Source organism: Lates calcarifer, unplaced genomic scaffold (genome assembly GCF_001640805.2).
Source record: "Lates calcarifer isolate ASB-BC8 unplaced genomic scaffold, TLL_Latcal_v3 _unitig_1563_quiver_2260, whole genome shotgun sequence".
NCBI classification, from domain to species: Eukaryota; Metazoa; Chordata; class Actinopteri; family Centropomidae; genus Lates; species Lates calcarifer.
In genome coordinates, this window is record NW_026115615.1 from 1 (window position 1) to 17,353 (window position 17,353).

General features: G+C 39.7%; 1 long non-coding RNA gene across 3 annotated transcripts; it reads right to left on the minus strand.

The window, feature by feature from the left end:
- Positions 1 to 604: 604 nt before the first annotated feature.
- Positions 605 to 15,396, minus strand: LOC108889459 (uncharacterized). Of its 3 annotated transcripts, XR_007809779.1 has the most exons (10): positions 6,368 to 15,396; positions 6,128 to 6,188; positions 5,788 to 5,819; positions 5,135 to 5,218; positions 3,811 to 3,872; positions 3,675 to 3,742; positions 2,869 to 3,143; positions 1,877 to 1,935; positions 1,382 to 1,804; positions 605 to 1,211 (listed from the first exon to the last, which is right to left on the minus strand). It is a non-coding gene; the product is annotated as an uncharacterized LOC108889459 (long non-coding RNA). The 3 variants fall into 3 exon arrangements; XR_007809778.1 differs by having other exon boundaries at positions 607 to 1,211; positions 6,128 to 15,396; XR_001961991.2 differs by lacking the exon at positions 5,135 to 5,218 and having other exon boundaries at positions 608 to 1,211; positions 6,128 to 15,396.
- Positions 15,397 to 17,353: the final 1,957 nt, after the last annotated feature.

The window sequence follows — 17,353 nt, forward strand, 5'->3', positions numbered from 1 at the left end:
ACTGTTTGTGACTGTTATGCTTTATTGTTATTGCACTGTTTTCCATGTCTTTCCCTGACTGTTTGTGACTGTTATGTTATTGTTTATTGTTATTGCAGTGTTTTCCATGTCTTTCCATGTCTTTCTCTGACTGTTATGTTTTTTTTTTTTTTTTTTAGTGTTTATGCCATGTTATGACTTATTTTCCCCCACCTTTATTTAGATAGGAGCGAGGAATGACATGCAGTAAAGGTAGGTTTGGGGCACATGAGCTCACATAAGTGGGCGCCCCTTTTTTTTTTTTCTTCACCTTTATTCAGACAGGAGAGGGGGCACATGAGCCCATATTTGGGCGCCCCAATTTTTTATTTTTCCACATTTTACACGTTTTAATGTAGTTTGACCTGTTTTTGACTTTTTTACATGGGACACTTAAGAATAAAATTTTTCCTCAAAAATTCCTATTGTTTTCTATGCCAGAACTGCACATTTACACTAATACCACACACCCCCCCCCCTCTTTTTCCTTAAAACCACCCATTTTGAGCAATGAACAAAATGAAATTCATCAAACTCTGGTTAAAAAACCACACAGAGAAAAAAAATCTCCTCCACTTCTTTATTAGAACAAACTTAAAATCACACTTTTACAAAATAACCACCACCACCCCCCCTCCCCCACAATTCTTAAACCATCGTTTTGAGCAATGAACAAAACAAATTCATCGAAATCTGGCATAAAAACACATCTCAGAAAAAACTTGCCATCAACTTCAATCCTCCCTTCCCAAAATTTCAGCCAAACCAACAAAAAAAATCATAAAAGTATAAAAAAAACACACACAAACAAAACCCCTTTATTAGCAAGACAATCATCAACAAACCATAACATCCACATGAGAAGAAATACTAAACATAAACAACACTCAATGCTCTGCCTAACACAATTCACATTAAGCACATTGCAATTACCTGGACAAAATCATCATAACACTTGCAACTCAACATCTAACAAAGCATCTGTTTTTCACAAACGCACACGTTCAAAACTCTACGTACTATTTGTGCCTCAACTTGTACAAACTACTTGTATAATTACACAAATGATGAAACTGTGAATTACCTAGAAGCCTCAGTCCTGGTCCAAAAGAACTACTTCGTTGTGTGAACACTCTCTGCAGTCACAACCAACATCTCACTCTTTCTACAGGATCTCTTGATGCCTACAAGAACTGAAAGAAACATATAAAGGAAACTGATCAATACACTACCGTCTATTACAGCTGAAACTGAACATTTTACTGACACATTACTATTACATTAGATTAAATACACTTTATTTCTCACACTTGTGAAATGTACAGTCATAAGTGTAGGAGGCCAAGATCCTCCTCTCACCCACCTCCTCAATGGACTCCAAAGAGCAAGACAGAGACACAAAGGCATCTGTGCAGCACATAGACAACAGCATCTTCATCAGGTGACAACTTACAACTGCTGTCCTGAAATCTTTCAGCTCACTAGAATATCCACTCTTCAGAACTGCGACCACACAGGATGTTTTCCACAGAAGACCTCACACAGCTGCCATCAGGTCCTGTAGCTTTCCTCAACACCCCCCTCACCTGGTCAGATGTAATGAAAAGGCAGGGATGTGCACTGACCCCTGCTGTGAGTGATGTCGATTTCAGGTTCCCTGTTGCCAGATTCCACACCTCTCTGGTTTCGTTACCCTGAAGACGCTCCTCCGGCTTCCTCCCATAGCTGTCCTTGCCCCTTCTTATCTCCCTCTTCATCTCATCTGCATTGCACAAAGTAGAGACACCTGAAAACACAAGAAGAATGAAATTATTCTGCTCTGTATCTCTCACTTGATGTGATGCTGTTGTTAAATTACCTGTCCTGGATCTTCTGGCCTCTTCTTTATTGGTGATGGTTGTTTATTGTCCTCACCTCCTGAAGAACCAACAAATAAGAAATTAATCACATTAACTGCAATATCATTATTTTTTAATCAACTCATTTAGCTCACATCCATTAAATACTAAGATCTGAGCTGAGATTCAAACAGTCAAACTTCTGCTGACTTTAGTGACTCAGTCTGAAAAGACTGAGGAAATGTCTGACGTGGCAGCTGAAAAACTCATTCTAATAAACTTTTCACTGACAATCATAATCCTTTAAATGTGTGTGTGTGGTGGGGTGAATTATTCCTGAAAAACAATATAATACCACAGCCTATTGTAATTGTAAACTACATACCAAAGCATGCAGTATTAATGATGGCAAATATGAACGTCTACCACTTCATACGATGTTTATATTTCATCAAGGTTCAGATTTGCAATTAAGATCCTACAGAACACCTAACCAGTCTCCCTGGCTTTGTTGGCACCTGCGGTTTTACATTGTGTCGTTACAGTCTCTTTACGTTCCTCGTAAATCGACAGAATTAACGTCCCCTCTTCATCTGACAGATACAGCGCACGATTTATGCACGTGCACAGACTTCGATTCACTCAACGTCAGCTCAACTTAATGACTCGGGCTGTATATGTATGAACGTAATGCTGTTCTGTTCATTTATACTGCATGTTTTCGTATGTAGTCTACAATTACAACAGCCTATCGCATTATATTGTCTTTCACGTCAACAATGCCTGTTCACAAGGACAATAAATAATGATTATTGAAACTGATAATATGCAACGCCAATGACGCTAAACTCTGTTATGTACGACGATATATGATGTAAGCGGTGTTTTCATCCGTCCCCGTTACAAACACACACAAGAAACTGGCGATAAAAACAGATATAATTAGAAGCAATGTCTAATGCTACTTCTAATGCTAACGCACACCGCTAATTACTTAGCTTGTTAGCCTTACCTCCTGCTGCAGGTGAGCTCGGCGTGTCTTGTAACTGGCTCGTTGTAACATCCGCGCTTCTTCGGCAACAAACTTTCTCACAGCGACAACAACCCCAGGTAAAGAAGGTGGCGTAAAACGTTGATTTTAATCTCCATTTTCACTCGACTGTTCGCCATTGTTCCTCCACCGACCTGCTCTCCTCCTCGTGGTCCAGAACGATGACGTCACACGCCAGCCAACGTCGGCAAACGAAACGCTGATTGCTCGACTGATTCTGCTCCACCTACTCGCTTCTGAGGAACAATGAACATAAAGCTAAAAATCCTTGTAAACAATATCCATTTATTATATATATTCCAGAAATATTGCACAAAGAAGACATAATTGGACGCAGACACGTTACATTTAAAGGAAACTGAGATTCAACAGTTCATTGGCCCTCTGGTTTAAAACACTGAGTGTGCTTTGTAGATTTGACATAGATATGTTTTAGATTCCTATTGCCCCTGTTGCATTCACATATGGACTACTGTGACAACCGAATTTCCCTTTAGGGATGAGTAAAGTCATCTATCTATCTATTTAGTTAAATGTTCAGTTTCAGCTGTAATGTTGAATATTTTTCTGTGTTTTCATGGTTAAAGTCACACACTGTCCAACACAGAGCACTGTCTATCAGGAAAGTGTAATAAGAGAAGTAATGTAAAACCAATGCAGAAGTAATAGTAATCCAAAATATATATAAAAGTCACAGTGTAGCCAGGAGTCACTAAATGTAACAGTACAGTAAAGTGTCTAATATGTAAAAAACTATTTGGACTTACAGATGAGTTTGTGTGATCAATGCGTGTTGTTGTCTGTGCAGGAGGAGAAGACGACAGCAGCTGAAGACCTGAAGTGGATGAAAGAATGAAGCTGTAAACTGTGTTGCTTTCCTGTTGTTCAAGTGAAAACACTGACCTGACAACATCTTCACGTCTGTCTCTTCTCTCTGTGATGGGTCCATGGTTCCAGTTTGAATCCTGTGGAGAAAAACACAACAAACATTAATGTAAAGATCTGACTCTTAACACGTCAAAATAAAAGCACAGACTTTCTGGGTATTAAACTTGAAACTGTCAAAAGATAAAGAAGTAAAAGACAGTAGATGTACAAAGAAACCAGAGTGTGAACTAGGTGTATCTGGACTCATCAGAACTTGTCCAACACTGGAAAAGTCTGTTGAAATTTGGACTAAATTTGGTTGAGAGAGCAAGAGACGTGGAAGGAGACAGACAAAATTAGAGAGAGAGACCTGATGTTTAAATTCCTCCTTTTCTTTGAACTGTACATTGATGAACTATGTAAATAAAGACTTAAGTGTTTTTGTGACAAATCAAACTATTCAGACTTCAGATCAGTTACTGAAGATCTACAATGTCAGTGCTCTTCTGTTTGTGAATTACTTGGAGGCCTGTGTCCTGGTCTCAAAGAACTTGTTCACTGTACAAAGACAAAGTGGAGACACAACAGTTCAACCCCAAAACATCTTTAAGAATCAATAACAATAAATATTTGTGAATGATGATCTTCAATCTTACACTTCTATGTTAATTGTCAACTAATCAGTGAAGGATCATGTATGTTACTGTAAAGTGCACAATGAAAACTTCCACTTCACAGTCAGAAAATGAAGTGACAGCTATTCTGAGTTTTTAAAAATGATTACAACTAGTACTATTTTCTGACAATGATATTGTCATATATATATAATATCGTGAGGTTGATTAGCTCACGCCAATAAGCGTCAGCTTGACAACTCAAAGACCATGACTTCGACTCAAAAGTAAATTTAATTGTTACATATGGCAATACATTTTCAAGGCCAGCTGAAGCGCCCTGAAACACTTGAAAACGCTGCAGTAGCCGACAGTAACTGAACAGCTGAAATTTCACGAGAAATAATAATATTGAAAAATACTAATAGTAACAGTAAGACTAGACTATATACACTTTTGAAGTCAACAGCAAGTGTGAATGATTGTGGGGGGGGTAATGACTTTTGGTTGAAATGTTCACATTCAGGCTCACACCTGTCAAATGCCAACAAGCTATTGCTCACTGGCAATTACAGCTATTATATTCATGCTGCTCCTCAGAGGGATTTGGAGAGAAACAGTGTTCGCCGAGAATGAGAAACTGGAAAGTGAAATATCACCAAAATAGCGAGATGAAAAGTGCTTGAAATATGTGATTTATGTGGTATGTGTTTCTGTGATTACAATACACATTAACAACAACACACCAGCTCAAATCAATGTGTTTCACCCACTCAGCAGATCAGAGTGTGGGGCCCCTGGCGAACCGTGGCTGTCGGCTACCTGATCACCTGGAGGGGGACGCAGAAATGAGGGGGTGCGAACACTTAAAAAACCCACAGCGCCCGCACACATCGATTACAATCAGGGAAGAGCTGAAGAGTGGAGAGACAGGAAGAACATAGGCCCCCAGACTGCTGCTTCTGTGGTTAAATATAACAGCACATACAGATTCCCTTAACTTCCTCCCTCCCTACAACCATGTCATCTCCACCAGATAACTGCTGGTGGTAATTTACCCATTAATCTTGAAACAATTTGAACTTCCTTCCTGTGCTAAAATTAATTCAACTCCAAATCCATCACAGGCTCCTTGGCCTTGACACAGATGGAGAAGATAGGTCTTAAACTACAAAATAATCACTGCAGTGTTCTCCACACTGCCGCATGGTTCCTCTTTAATAATGAGAACACATCATGGGTATTTTATAGTCATCGTTAAAGTAATTCAGCTCTAACCCAGGGGTCCCTAGGAAACCTGATAATAATGACTTTTTTGAAATTTCTTTTACTTACAAACCATTAAAGGAATAGTTTGACATTTTAGGAAATACCTTCATTCAGTTTCTTGCACACTTACTTGGGAAGGTGAAGCCAGGTCACTGCAGCTGGCTGAGAGACAGAGCACATAAATCCCCTGTTAAACCACAAGCTGTCATTTTTACACTTTGGTTCCACAGATTTATGATTTAATGCAAAAGCATAGTTTTATCAAGTCATTCCTGTTATAACTTATATTCTTAAATAGTTCAAATGTTTCTATTCAATAAGCCTCTTTTAAAAGTAGACTGTATAGATATATATATACAAAATAAATACTTTAAAATGTTGACATTTTATGCATTTCTGAGCTAATTGTGAAAACCTACAGTGGGGTGTGTGTGTGTGCTGGAATAAGTCAGCTCCACCTCATAACTCACCAGACTTAGAGGATGTGCACAGGTACAACAGGAGCCTTCAGAGATCCTGTAGAGTCCGTTCCTCGGTGGATCACGCACAATAATAACACAGAAACACACACAGTGCAGTGATGATGATGATAATGTTTGTGCTAATAAATAAACTGTGCGACATGTCAGATGGAAAGTTGACTTTTCAAGATGATTAATGATCATCTTGCATGCACTCATGTGGTGTTTGAGACATCTCTGCTAAAGTACCTCACTCAGATCCAGAAACTCTTCCTTGTGGTTCTTCCCTTCACAGGTGGTGTTGGTTGGTGTTGGTGTGCTCTTACACAGTGGTAGCCCAGCTGAAGAGACTAGGAGGAAGTGGGTGACTGAGGATATTTTGTTAAACACGTCCTTAGCATCAACACATACACACTTGCTCGACTTGGATTAATTTATTTCACAATTCTCTCAGAATGATCTTATTTCTACCACAGTGGATCAGTGGGAGGCTATTGGCAATGCTGCAGGCTCAGAAAGCTGCAGTCTTTAGTGTCATCTGAAGTATGATCCTTTCCAAAAGAAGCTCTCATAAATAAATCAGTGGCTAAAGACACAAAAAGGAATGAAATTAAATCATCACTCAACAGTCCCACACTGGGAGTTTATGAAGTCCTCTGTGGATAACCGGATGAAACTCCTTTGAGTGTGAGGCACCTTTATTTCCAGGATACAGAGATGGGGAGCAGCACATGAAACACAGGCAATAAAAACCAATTAACAACTGTGTAAAAACTCAATTTACAGGATGAATAAATTGTAATTAGTCTCCTCGTGTCAGCTAAATGATCATCAGACAGCAAACTGTGTTAGTGAAACATCTTGATTCTGTGTACCTTAAAGAAATATAATGACATGTTCCTCCTCTCTGTCTAGGATATTACAGAAATGTAAGCAGGCTGGCAGACAGACAGTGAAGCAAACCCTCGAGACAGGGAGAAAGTTGATAGAGTCTTAAGGCTTAACAAACTTTCAGCTGGAGTATAATTCATTCACGCTCAACTCTCAGACCAGAATCTTTCACGGTTAGGTGGAGTGATGGAGGAAAAAAACAACTCTGCCTCATCTCCATAAATGGGCTATTCTTTAGAGCTCCGCAGTGTGAAAAGCCAGGATTGAACTTTTCGTGTTTGTATTGTAGCTGCAATAATTTCAAGCCCCTGCCCCCCATCTAAAGATATTTTAGCACAACAACACCCATGAAGATAAACAGCTATGAGCCAAGAAGGCAGGAGATCTGACAGCGAGATCATCAGCTTGAAACTGCAGGTGAAATGAAGCCTGACAGCTGCTGCTACCATGATGGTGATGCTGTTTGAAGAGAATTAACATTATGATAAACAGGTGAATAGGTGTGTGAGGGTTATACGTGAAAGAAAGAAATATGGCTCCGTCATTAGAGGAGCTACTGCAAGGTTAGGTTAACGGCAGCTGGGTCCATCCCAGACATGAACAAACTGAATTTGACTTAAAGCAGCTATAATCAATATTTGTACCACTTGTGTGAAACGGGTGTCTTGGAGAGAATTTAATTCTAGAGTCTTTAACTGCTTCGGTTCTTCAACTCACATCTTACTGCTCTGGCTACAAACACGTACCTCTGAATTTTTATTCCCTCTGCTCTCAAATGGGCAAACATGTTCTTCCTTTATGTTAAAATGCAGACGACAGCTACACACCTACATTGCAGAAATGGTGATATAAAATAAGAGGACTGCTGGGGATGGATCAGACAGACAAAAGGATTATTTCCAAGGTGTAATGCAGAATAGGAAATAAGGTGTGATGTGGATATGAACTTGCGTGGGTTGACTAGCAATGTAGTATTTCTGTATCTATCCTATACAGAATATCCCTTCCATTATCCATCCATTATCTGCTTACCGCTTGGCTAGAGCCTATCCCAGCTGAGAGGCGGGGTACACCCTCAACAGGTCACCAGTTCATCACAGGGCTGACACATAGAGACAAACAACCATTCACGCTCACATTCACCAGTTAACCTAACCTGCATGTCTCTGGACTGTGGATAGAAGGCACAGGTTGTCTGTGAGTGTCTTTGGACTGACAACCTCAGCAGACAGAACACAGTCTGTAAAGACTACCACATTGCAGGTTAACTATTAGCCAAAACAGTGCAGGAAGCTAAAAGACCACCCGTGCACACTCCCACATCCATTTCACACACACAAGGCGGAGAGCCATAGTGTAAAACTAAATCTCTAATACAGGAATAAATTGAATATAAAATTACACATAGAACATATGGGACAGTTACAGATAATGCAATGCCAGTAGCTAGTCACACATTGAACAGATGGCTACAACATTCAGTGCAATTAAACCTCATATCCTCTTTGGATGTCTTTGTCTCGAAATTCTTGTGTTTCACAGCCAGATGGTTAGAGATACTTAGAGCTAGGTGTCGAGATGGTTGGTAATAAACAGAAAATACAAAGTACACGTACTCAATGTGCAAAATTTAACAGGCTGAAAGAAAAAACACTTGTGAGCATGAAAGCATGACAATATTCCACTGTTTATTTGTGGAAAGGTCAACATATTAAGTTCATGATATCATATCTACTGTAAGAGCGCTGACATGAAAAATGATCTAGGGAGTATTAGCTCGCATATGAGATTACCCTTTAAGACAACCTCCCTTTTCACTGCAATTTTGAGAAAGATTTTTTTGGGAAAGATTCCTAAAGACAGATAGTTGGACAGGAATGGAGCCTTTTCCCTTGTAAAGTGAAACACAAACTGTTTAAGCAGAACGTAAACCCCAGTCACATACTCACTCTGCTGTCAGACTCTCTGAAGCGGTCAGATTGATTGCTAACATTTTTTTCAGACTGTCTTTTTGAGCTTCTTACAATGACATTCAGTGAACGCTGTAATTCTTAGCTGTTTGCTAGATTGGTCTGTTTCTGCAGTGAAGAAGTCAGAAGTTGGAATTTATTTCTTTCAACACGAGTGGCATGAGCCATCTGAAACTTACAGCTTTGGTGAGGGAGGGAGAAGAGGTTCAAACTAAGCGTTGCCCTATCTTTTATATACAGGGATGACATCCACATTTTCCTGGAGACATTCAAAGTTTTGAACCAAATTGTTCACAAGAAAACTGACAAAAATTGTTGCGTTAAGAATGAAAAAGAAAGAGCTCGAGAACAAAGTTCAAACCCTGCTTACTTTATCACCTCTGCACAGCTGGTCAGTTACAGCGTGAAGTGGCTGTGAATGCTGGATTGTCAGTTTTCCGGAAAGTTACAGAAATTGTCAGACAGACCCGAGTGATTTAACACAGCATGCTGGCATCCAAAGAAAATTGCCCAGTCGCATGTAACACAGCCTCATTGTCGGTCAGACATTTGTTCTGCTGTCCAGACTTTACAACTGTGTCTTAAAACCACAAAACTAACTGTGATGGAGGTAAAGACGTAGTGGGAATGAAGAGGTAAGACACAGCTAAAGCAGAAACTCCTGGCGTTATGGTGGGTTAAAACTGGCAGCCCAGCAGGAGAGACACCCCATGGTGCAGGAGGATTATGACCAAGATGCCAACTTTATGTCTGCATGAGGAACAAGAACAAATCTTCGCATTGAAGAGCCAAATCCTAAAATTTTGAGTTGGGTACAAGCCTTCCGGAAAGAATCGTGTCTCAAATTCAGACCAATATATCATTTCCATAAATGCCTGAATTATTTTGTATATTAGGTGCATGTGTCAATAAGCCATTAAGTTGACTGTATTAGTAGGCTACCTCTTCCTTGCCCGATCAATGTCCTATCAGTGAAATGCAGCAGTAAAAATTATACAGCCAACAAGTGATATCAGCTCTCAGGAAAAAGAACCAGAAAAAAGACATTACAGTTTAACGCTAAATGATAAAAAATGGCATTTACTTCAAATGGGATTTCTTCCAGAGAGCGTGGTTTGCATAGTAACCAATTGACAGTAAAACAAGGCTTCTCACTTGACTGGTTTCTGCTCTGTTGCAGCTCACTGGGCGATTCTAAATGATTTGATCAAAGATGCATTGAAAACAAGCCGACAATGAAACGCTGTACGGCAGACGAAAAAGAAAAGGAAAGCAGCAGGATGTAGGAGCTTTAAATCACGTAGTGGCTGCTTCATCCAAGAGCATTCAAACTGTTTGTGAATGCTCATTTATGAGGCTGTGAAAAGGCCCATACAGCCTGTTTATCTGACTGTCTTCTCTCTTTTTAGAAGAAAGCTGTGTACACATTTCAGAGTCATGATCTTCTCTTTGAAATTTCAGTCATTTTAGGGGGCACAGCACTGATATTAACATATAGCGTCTGGTCTGAGTTTGACTGAAGAGACATGACATGTAAAGTAGTCTGTCCACATATGGTGCTTCCATCTGGAGCTGTGATGCACATACAGTGTGCAAATAAAGATCGTATATATCGCCTGTCCAGAAAATGCGCATTAAAAAATATTTTCTCAGTTATTATTGTGTATCTCACATGTATCTTAATATTTCTCATTACTCTTTCAATATTCTACACTGCTCTCATTTTGCACACCCTGCAATTTTAAAGCCCCCATTTGCTCTGTTCATCTTTGGTCTAGTGCCAATCTATCACAGAAAACCCAATTTTCGCTTCAGGGAACGTTCATATAAAGTACCATGACCCTGATGTCATGCTTTGTTATCGCCTGATTGATCTCCCTCTTCAGGAGGACAGCCTGCACGTGTGAGGCTGTCAGACCATGATTCATCCAGATCTATTAAAAACCCAATTATGAAGTCTGGGTTCATTTTAACTCTGACCTCCATGTCACTGGAGACCTTTGTAACCCCGACGTCTTAAAAAAGAACGATGTTTTGCTCATCAAGTTGAGCTTGTTTGGACTTTGCAAATTGGGCAGCAATGAAAAAGTGTAGTTAAAGGGTCAGTATTTGCATAGGAAATTTCGCCTTCAAGCAGATAAGAGTACTGAGCGGTAAATGCAAAACTATTTTGCAACTATTGTTGTTAAACGCACAACGTATTGTGTGTTGCTAGTTAAAAAACAAAAAAACATTATTTTATAGAGACTTAGACTTCAGTGACAACCTGTGGAACAAATCATTTAAGCAAACTGAGCTTATTGACTCAAGACATTTACAAACTGTATAGCTTGTTTAATAATAAAGTCAAATGTTTGTAAGTTCATACCACACCTACTCCTCCATACTCCTCAGAGGTAAAAGGCACAAAAACATTTGCACAGTGAAATAAAGGCTCGGGCATGTGACTCGTCAGGTGTGAAATGCTAATAATGCTATAGCACAACAGACTGAGAGCAGAGAGTTTCTTTCTTTGAAGGAATAGTTTGAAATTTTGAGAAATACAATCATTTGCTTTAGAGTTAGAAGATAGATACCACACACACTTCAGGGCTATATAAATAAAACTGAAGATTGAAACTGACGTATATTGAGTACTCTTTGTAGAAAGTTAGATATAAATTTAATGCACCATGTCTCTGCGTGCCCTTCGTGCTCCTTCTGATTGGACATTTGTCCCATGCTCGATTCCATTTGATTAAGCTGAGTTCAAATGGCTTCTGGCTACAGGGAGCAGAGGGAAAGATGGTTGGCGGAGGAGATTATACTAAGAGACCTCTTGACTCAAGTCTGTTGTTATAGTCTGCATGACCACCCAGAGCTATTCAGCAGGTCATATATGAGCAATTTTATTTCTTCATTTTTAGGATAATCTCTGTTAATATTCTCATTTCAGTTCAATCTTATAGAGTTTTAATTTTAAACACCTGAATATTACCCAGGCTTTAGGCAATATTCTGACTTCAGCAGCTGAGGGATTTTACATCCTCAGCATTGCCTCTCCATACATACTGGTCCACACTGAACACTGACCCTCTCTTCCTCATATCTAATGGTGGTTTATGATGATTGGCCTACTTTTTAGCTGTTCAATCTGGCAGCACTGCACTCGGACAAGAAAGAGTCACGAGATAAAACCTGGAACGTTTCTTTGGTTTACTCTGGCACGCCTTGCTTGGCTTAGAAGCACTGTCAATGGTTGTCTGAATTCTAAATTTCTGTTTCATATACATTTCTGCACGTTGTCAGTATCATCAGAGTCACTGTCACTCTTGATGAATGGTTTCAGCTTCCAGCTTTGTTGTTTCTCAGTGGATGTTTTCGAGACTCTTGCCAAAACTTAGCTGAATGTAGCTGACCTTTACTCACTGACTCCCACCTACAGAAAATAAACTCCTGTCTCAGTAAGTAGCTGATTATTTCATTCAAGGTAACAAACAAGGGACAGGATCAAGTTTTGGGATTAATCAAGTGCGAATAAACAGGTGGTCAATCGGCATCAGAAGCTGGAGGGAGTGCCCTTCCTTCAACCCCTTATTTACATGCATGTTTCCAGGTGCTACGAACCCAGCAAACACCTTCTCTGTGTGGCTCCTCCTCACTTTCAGTCCCTCAGGCTGTGTGCCTGTCAGGATGATTGACAGCATCCCGCCAGGCAGCTCAAGTCAAAACCTCTCTGCTGGATCAGTCAAAGAATGATGTTTCTCCCAGAGGAGTTAAATTATGTTTCATATTTCATGTGCCAAAATCTCATATTCAGTTAGACACGGTGCCATATTTGTGACATTTTACTTAAGTAGAAATGTAGGTGAGTAAAAATACTGGGTTACTTGAAAAGACTAAACCTTATCAACCTGAGTTCTATTTATAAAAGGCTCTCAGTTGACAAAACACATTAGAATTTGTCAACGTACTGCAACAGCAAACTAAAGCTAGTCATTTTAAATTAACAGCTTGGCAATCTACACACAAAATAAACTTCGAACCACCAGCTTTCCAGTTGGTGGACGACCCGCGCTACCTCTGTCAGCACCTGACTGTGTATCTTGCCAGTAACATAAAGTTTTCTCTTGAATTTTTATTGAAATTTCTTAATGAGATTCTGACATTCATGTTATCACTGACTTGTGTTTAGCAAAATAAAAAATAAGCTAAAGAACTGTAATTATTGGCACTGATGATGAGGACAAATGCACCTTCAGCCATGTACCACAACTAAACTGACACAGTCCATGTTTGTGCAGCCAAAATGTAGGAGACGTTAGTGGTGCTAAAAATATACTGTGATATCTCAGACCAGTGAAGTGATGGGTTTGACATTTTCAAAAAGCTCTGTATTTGGCTTCTTTGCTTGGCTACTTTTATTGGATCCAAAATACAAACTGTGGATTTAATGTCCTGGCTTATGTTGCATCTGGACTCAGGGACCTTTAAAGAGAGACGATTAAACTTCTGAGACAATAGGAAATAACATAAAGAAGTTAAATTAAGCAATAAAACACAGCCTTATTACCACATCCAGTACACTCAGGGCTTATGCTGTTAATGTTAGCAAACTTTAGATAGATATTCCTGTATATTAGCACGTCACAGATAAACATTTCAGTGCTTTTATCACAACAATGTAAAAATACTGTTTATCTGCAACAAAATAGCAGTGTTAGTGCTAATATGGAGAGGCTGAGGTGCTGTCAAGCTTCCAAGCTAAATATTAGACCTAAAAGTGAGCAACAGCAGATTTTTCACATTTTTTTGTGAGGAATAATGTGTTACTTCTTCATTAAATGTAACATGGTCTTACTTTAAGAAAAAACTATATTGATTTCCCCAAAAATGCATGCACAGCAAAATCCATGAACATGCTTTTATTTCTTTGTCTTTATCGTTGAAGTCTGCAGCATCAGAGACTTCAGTGTGCTCAGAGAGAAGCTCCTCTCTCTGTTTGCGTCAAACTTAATGCTGCTTTGATGTCACCCTGAAGGGCACATTCATCTCTGAGAAAAAGTAAGCAATCTTGACCCAAGGGGCTGCATTAGACTTGCTCTGAGAAAGCCTTTCGAAGCTGTGAGGCATGTTTGATATTTTCAGCCGCTGTGCTGAAGTGCTATCTGTATGTATTTGTATGTAACAGCCAAAACTCATGTCATATCAGTCTGATTTATAGTTTAAAAGTACGTTCACCTTTTCTTACTGTCTTTCTTTATTCCTTGATCACACATACACATTTTCTCACATTACCGAGCCAAAGCAGTATCCCCTGACTGCCCCTGTTGGCTTACAGACTCTATCAGCGATCTGAGCCAGCGGCTGGCAGCCTCGTGCCATGTGGCGTGGCCTCGGAAATCACCATTTTCATAATGAGGTGTCAGCAAGGATGACAGATGATGTCTCTCCTCTCCTCCTCAGTTTGGACTCCAAGGTGCAGAGCCTTGGCAAACAGAGCCAGAAGGAAATCAGAAAGCAGAGGAAATGTGGGAGATGGTGGGCAGCATGGCTGAGTCGCATGTTTTTCTAGCTCTCCCATTAACAGAGATATCAGCTGTGACGCAAGCACGGAGAAGTGCCACAGTCCCAAATATTACTGCCAGAATCAGCCTGATCTGCTGATGTCCTTGGTCTTAATAATCTGATTCCTACTGAGTCATTGGCGTTGATCAACGCCCTGAAATTCTATTATGCTTATTTTGTGCTATGGGCCTGAAGAATTGTATTTACTGCCACTTCAACTGTTAACTGTGGATTTGGTTGCTCCTGCCTGCACTGGCTTGTTGCCTTTGTTTGCATCACCACACTCTCTAAATGTCACTATGGTTCCACGTATGTTTTAGCTACAGGTTCTTGTTGCATATACAGATCTCTGTTTAGAAAACAGGGCTTGGGCTTCACTGGTACTATACACACTGTATAAACACATTTCCTGATGGAATGAAAAAATACACACTAAAAAGAATACTTTTCAATAACATAGGGCCCTCTGTTGAATCCATGAATGACAGTTCCCTTATGTATAATCAGATGTAGCTACCTCAACACGACATCATTGAAACAAATATCACACTGCAGTGTTTACATGGAAAGATAAAATGAGAGTTTGAATCCAGCTGTGCTCCTGACACTAATTATGACCTTACTTTCATTATGATAATCGAAATGAGGCAAGACTTAATCAAAATAGAAACCAATCAACAATATGTATGTAGACCTGAGGTGTTCCTAGTGTGAACTCTGCAGGAGCTGCTGTTGTTTGTTGTGTGCTCGGTATCTCAGGCAGACTTGTAATAGAGTTGGGTTTGCAGCTGCATTCAGTAATTATTTTATCCAGTCGGGTATTCCTAATTAGAAAATGGTCCTGATGTCAGGAATGGATGAAATTAGCTTTAGCTCAATTACACTGAAAAGCACACATTTTAGTTTGGGAATCATATACAAGACACCTCTGTACCCTACATAAGGATTATTTGTATGAACAAATTAAACAGGAGTTCATTTTACAGATGAGACCTCTGGTGTGCTCCTTGTTGTCGCTGTAATGATCACTGGTGCTGTAATGATTGAGTTAATGAAGACCATGATGATGACACTCATTATCAGTTATTGAGAAAATAGTCCCTTAATGCCGTGCAGCTACAATACCATGAGCTATCGGTCCGTCATGGGTATTGATTTATTTGTCAGCGCCTATGAAATCTTTCCTTGAGGGTTGTTTATATTGTAGCGAGAGGTTTCTTACTGTTGCTTCATCTGTTACTGACTGAGTCCCCAGTGACTGTGGTTCACATTAAAAATAGATCACATCTGACTTGATCCAGTATCAGCTGGGTTTGAGATATAGAACATATAGATCTTATAATGAGCGCACCAGACTCTATCTGTTTGCATACTGAGCATATATTTTAGTGAACAGGCTCATTCATGCCAAAAAAAAATTGGCACAGCAAAAATCAGCAGTGCATTACGTGTGAAACAGGCTTTGCTAGAGGAATGGACTGTGTCCGAAATCCCTCTCCTCCCTCCGCTAACTACTCTTTATGCAATGTGCCGTTTGTTAGGACAGTAAAATGGTGGACAGCACCATGTGGTAAATAACGAGTAATTTAGGAAACAGGTGGTAAACTGCATCGGACAAGCTATTGGCTAACCACCTTGGGAAACTGGAAACATGCTAGTGCAATTTACTGTCAGTTGAAACTTCATAACGTGTTGGCTAAAGGTAAAATAAGTTAAAACTGTTACGTAAAAAGACTTATTTGTAGGTGAGTGACTTCTCATAACTGTCTAACAATTATATCATATAGTACTGTGGAAGAGCTTATACTCCAGCAGAGGGTTGAATAAAAGCAGATGGTGGAATACAGCTAATAAGCTAACAGCCTCCTCTGTTTCTTCCATCTCCATCTCTCCATTTCCCTCAAAGGTCAGCACTGTCAAGACAGTTTGCCTGTTGGGCAATGGTGCAAGACTCAAGTCGGACTTGACATGAAAATTTCAAACACAGTGGTTTGACCTTGCCCCCCCAGCACACCAACCAATTGCTAAAGATTATGCATAATAGTCTGATGTTTGCTAGGCCTTAAAGCTGGTGTAAGGTAATATATTCAGAAAAATGACCTAAAAGCTCAACATTTTGAGGCACAACCAAAAGCCTCATCTTTGGATCCATTGTCTTCAATATAACCCAGATAAACTACACTTTGGCTTCACTGCTCGTGGAGCTCATAAAGAGTCAAACGAAACGCAGCTTGGATATAAACTGCAGTTTTAATTAGACAGCAGAATGATGATATTTCTTATGGCAAAGTCTGGGTGACGGCGGGGGAATATTACACCCTGAGAGCTCCTCACATTAAGTATGTTTTATCTTTTTCCCTTTTTCCCTCTGAATAAAACTTCAAAGTCCTTTTGAGGCTGCTTATGTTACATATGTTTTCCAAAATGTTCATGTGAGGGGAATAAAAATTGCATATATATGTATAATGGCAGTAATTTTTCACTCTTTCAAGTTAATGCTGAATTTCATTGGGTTCCCATGCCTGTCACTGGTTTTGAGACCTAAGCCTGAGGCCTCGATTTCAGAAATAGATTTCCTCCAGAAGACATCCCCCATCTGCTCGACAGAGTCTCGTGACGATTGTGCTTAAAGTGGGATTCTCAAAGATACAATCTAAGGTTGAGCTGTCTTTTGCTGCTCGCTTAAATTGACTCAAACACATTTTGAACCGACACATAAAGGAGGAGAACTGCACCGTGCCAAAGATGAGAGCAGAAACCTGTTATACTGACACTTCTTCACACTTCTCTCTGGTGCAGGAAATTAATGCACAACACTTGCCAAGCA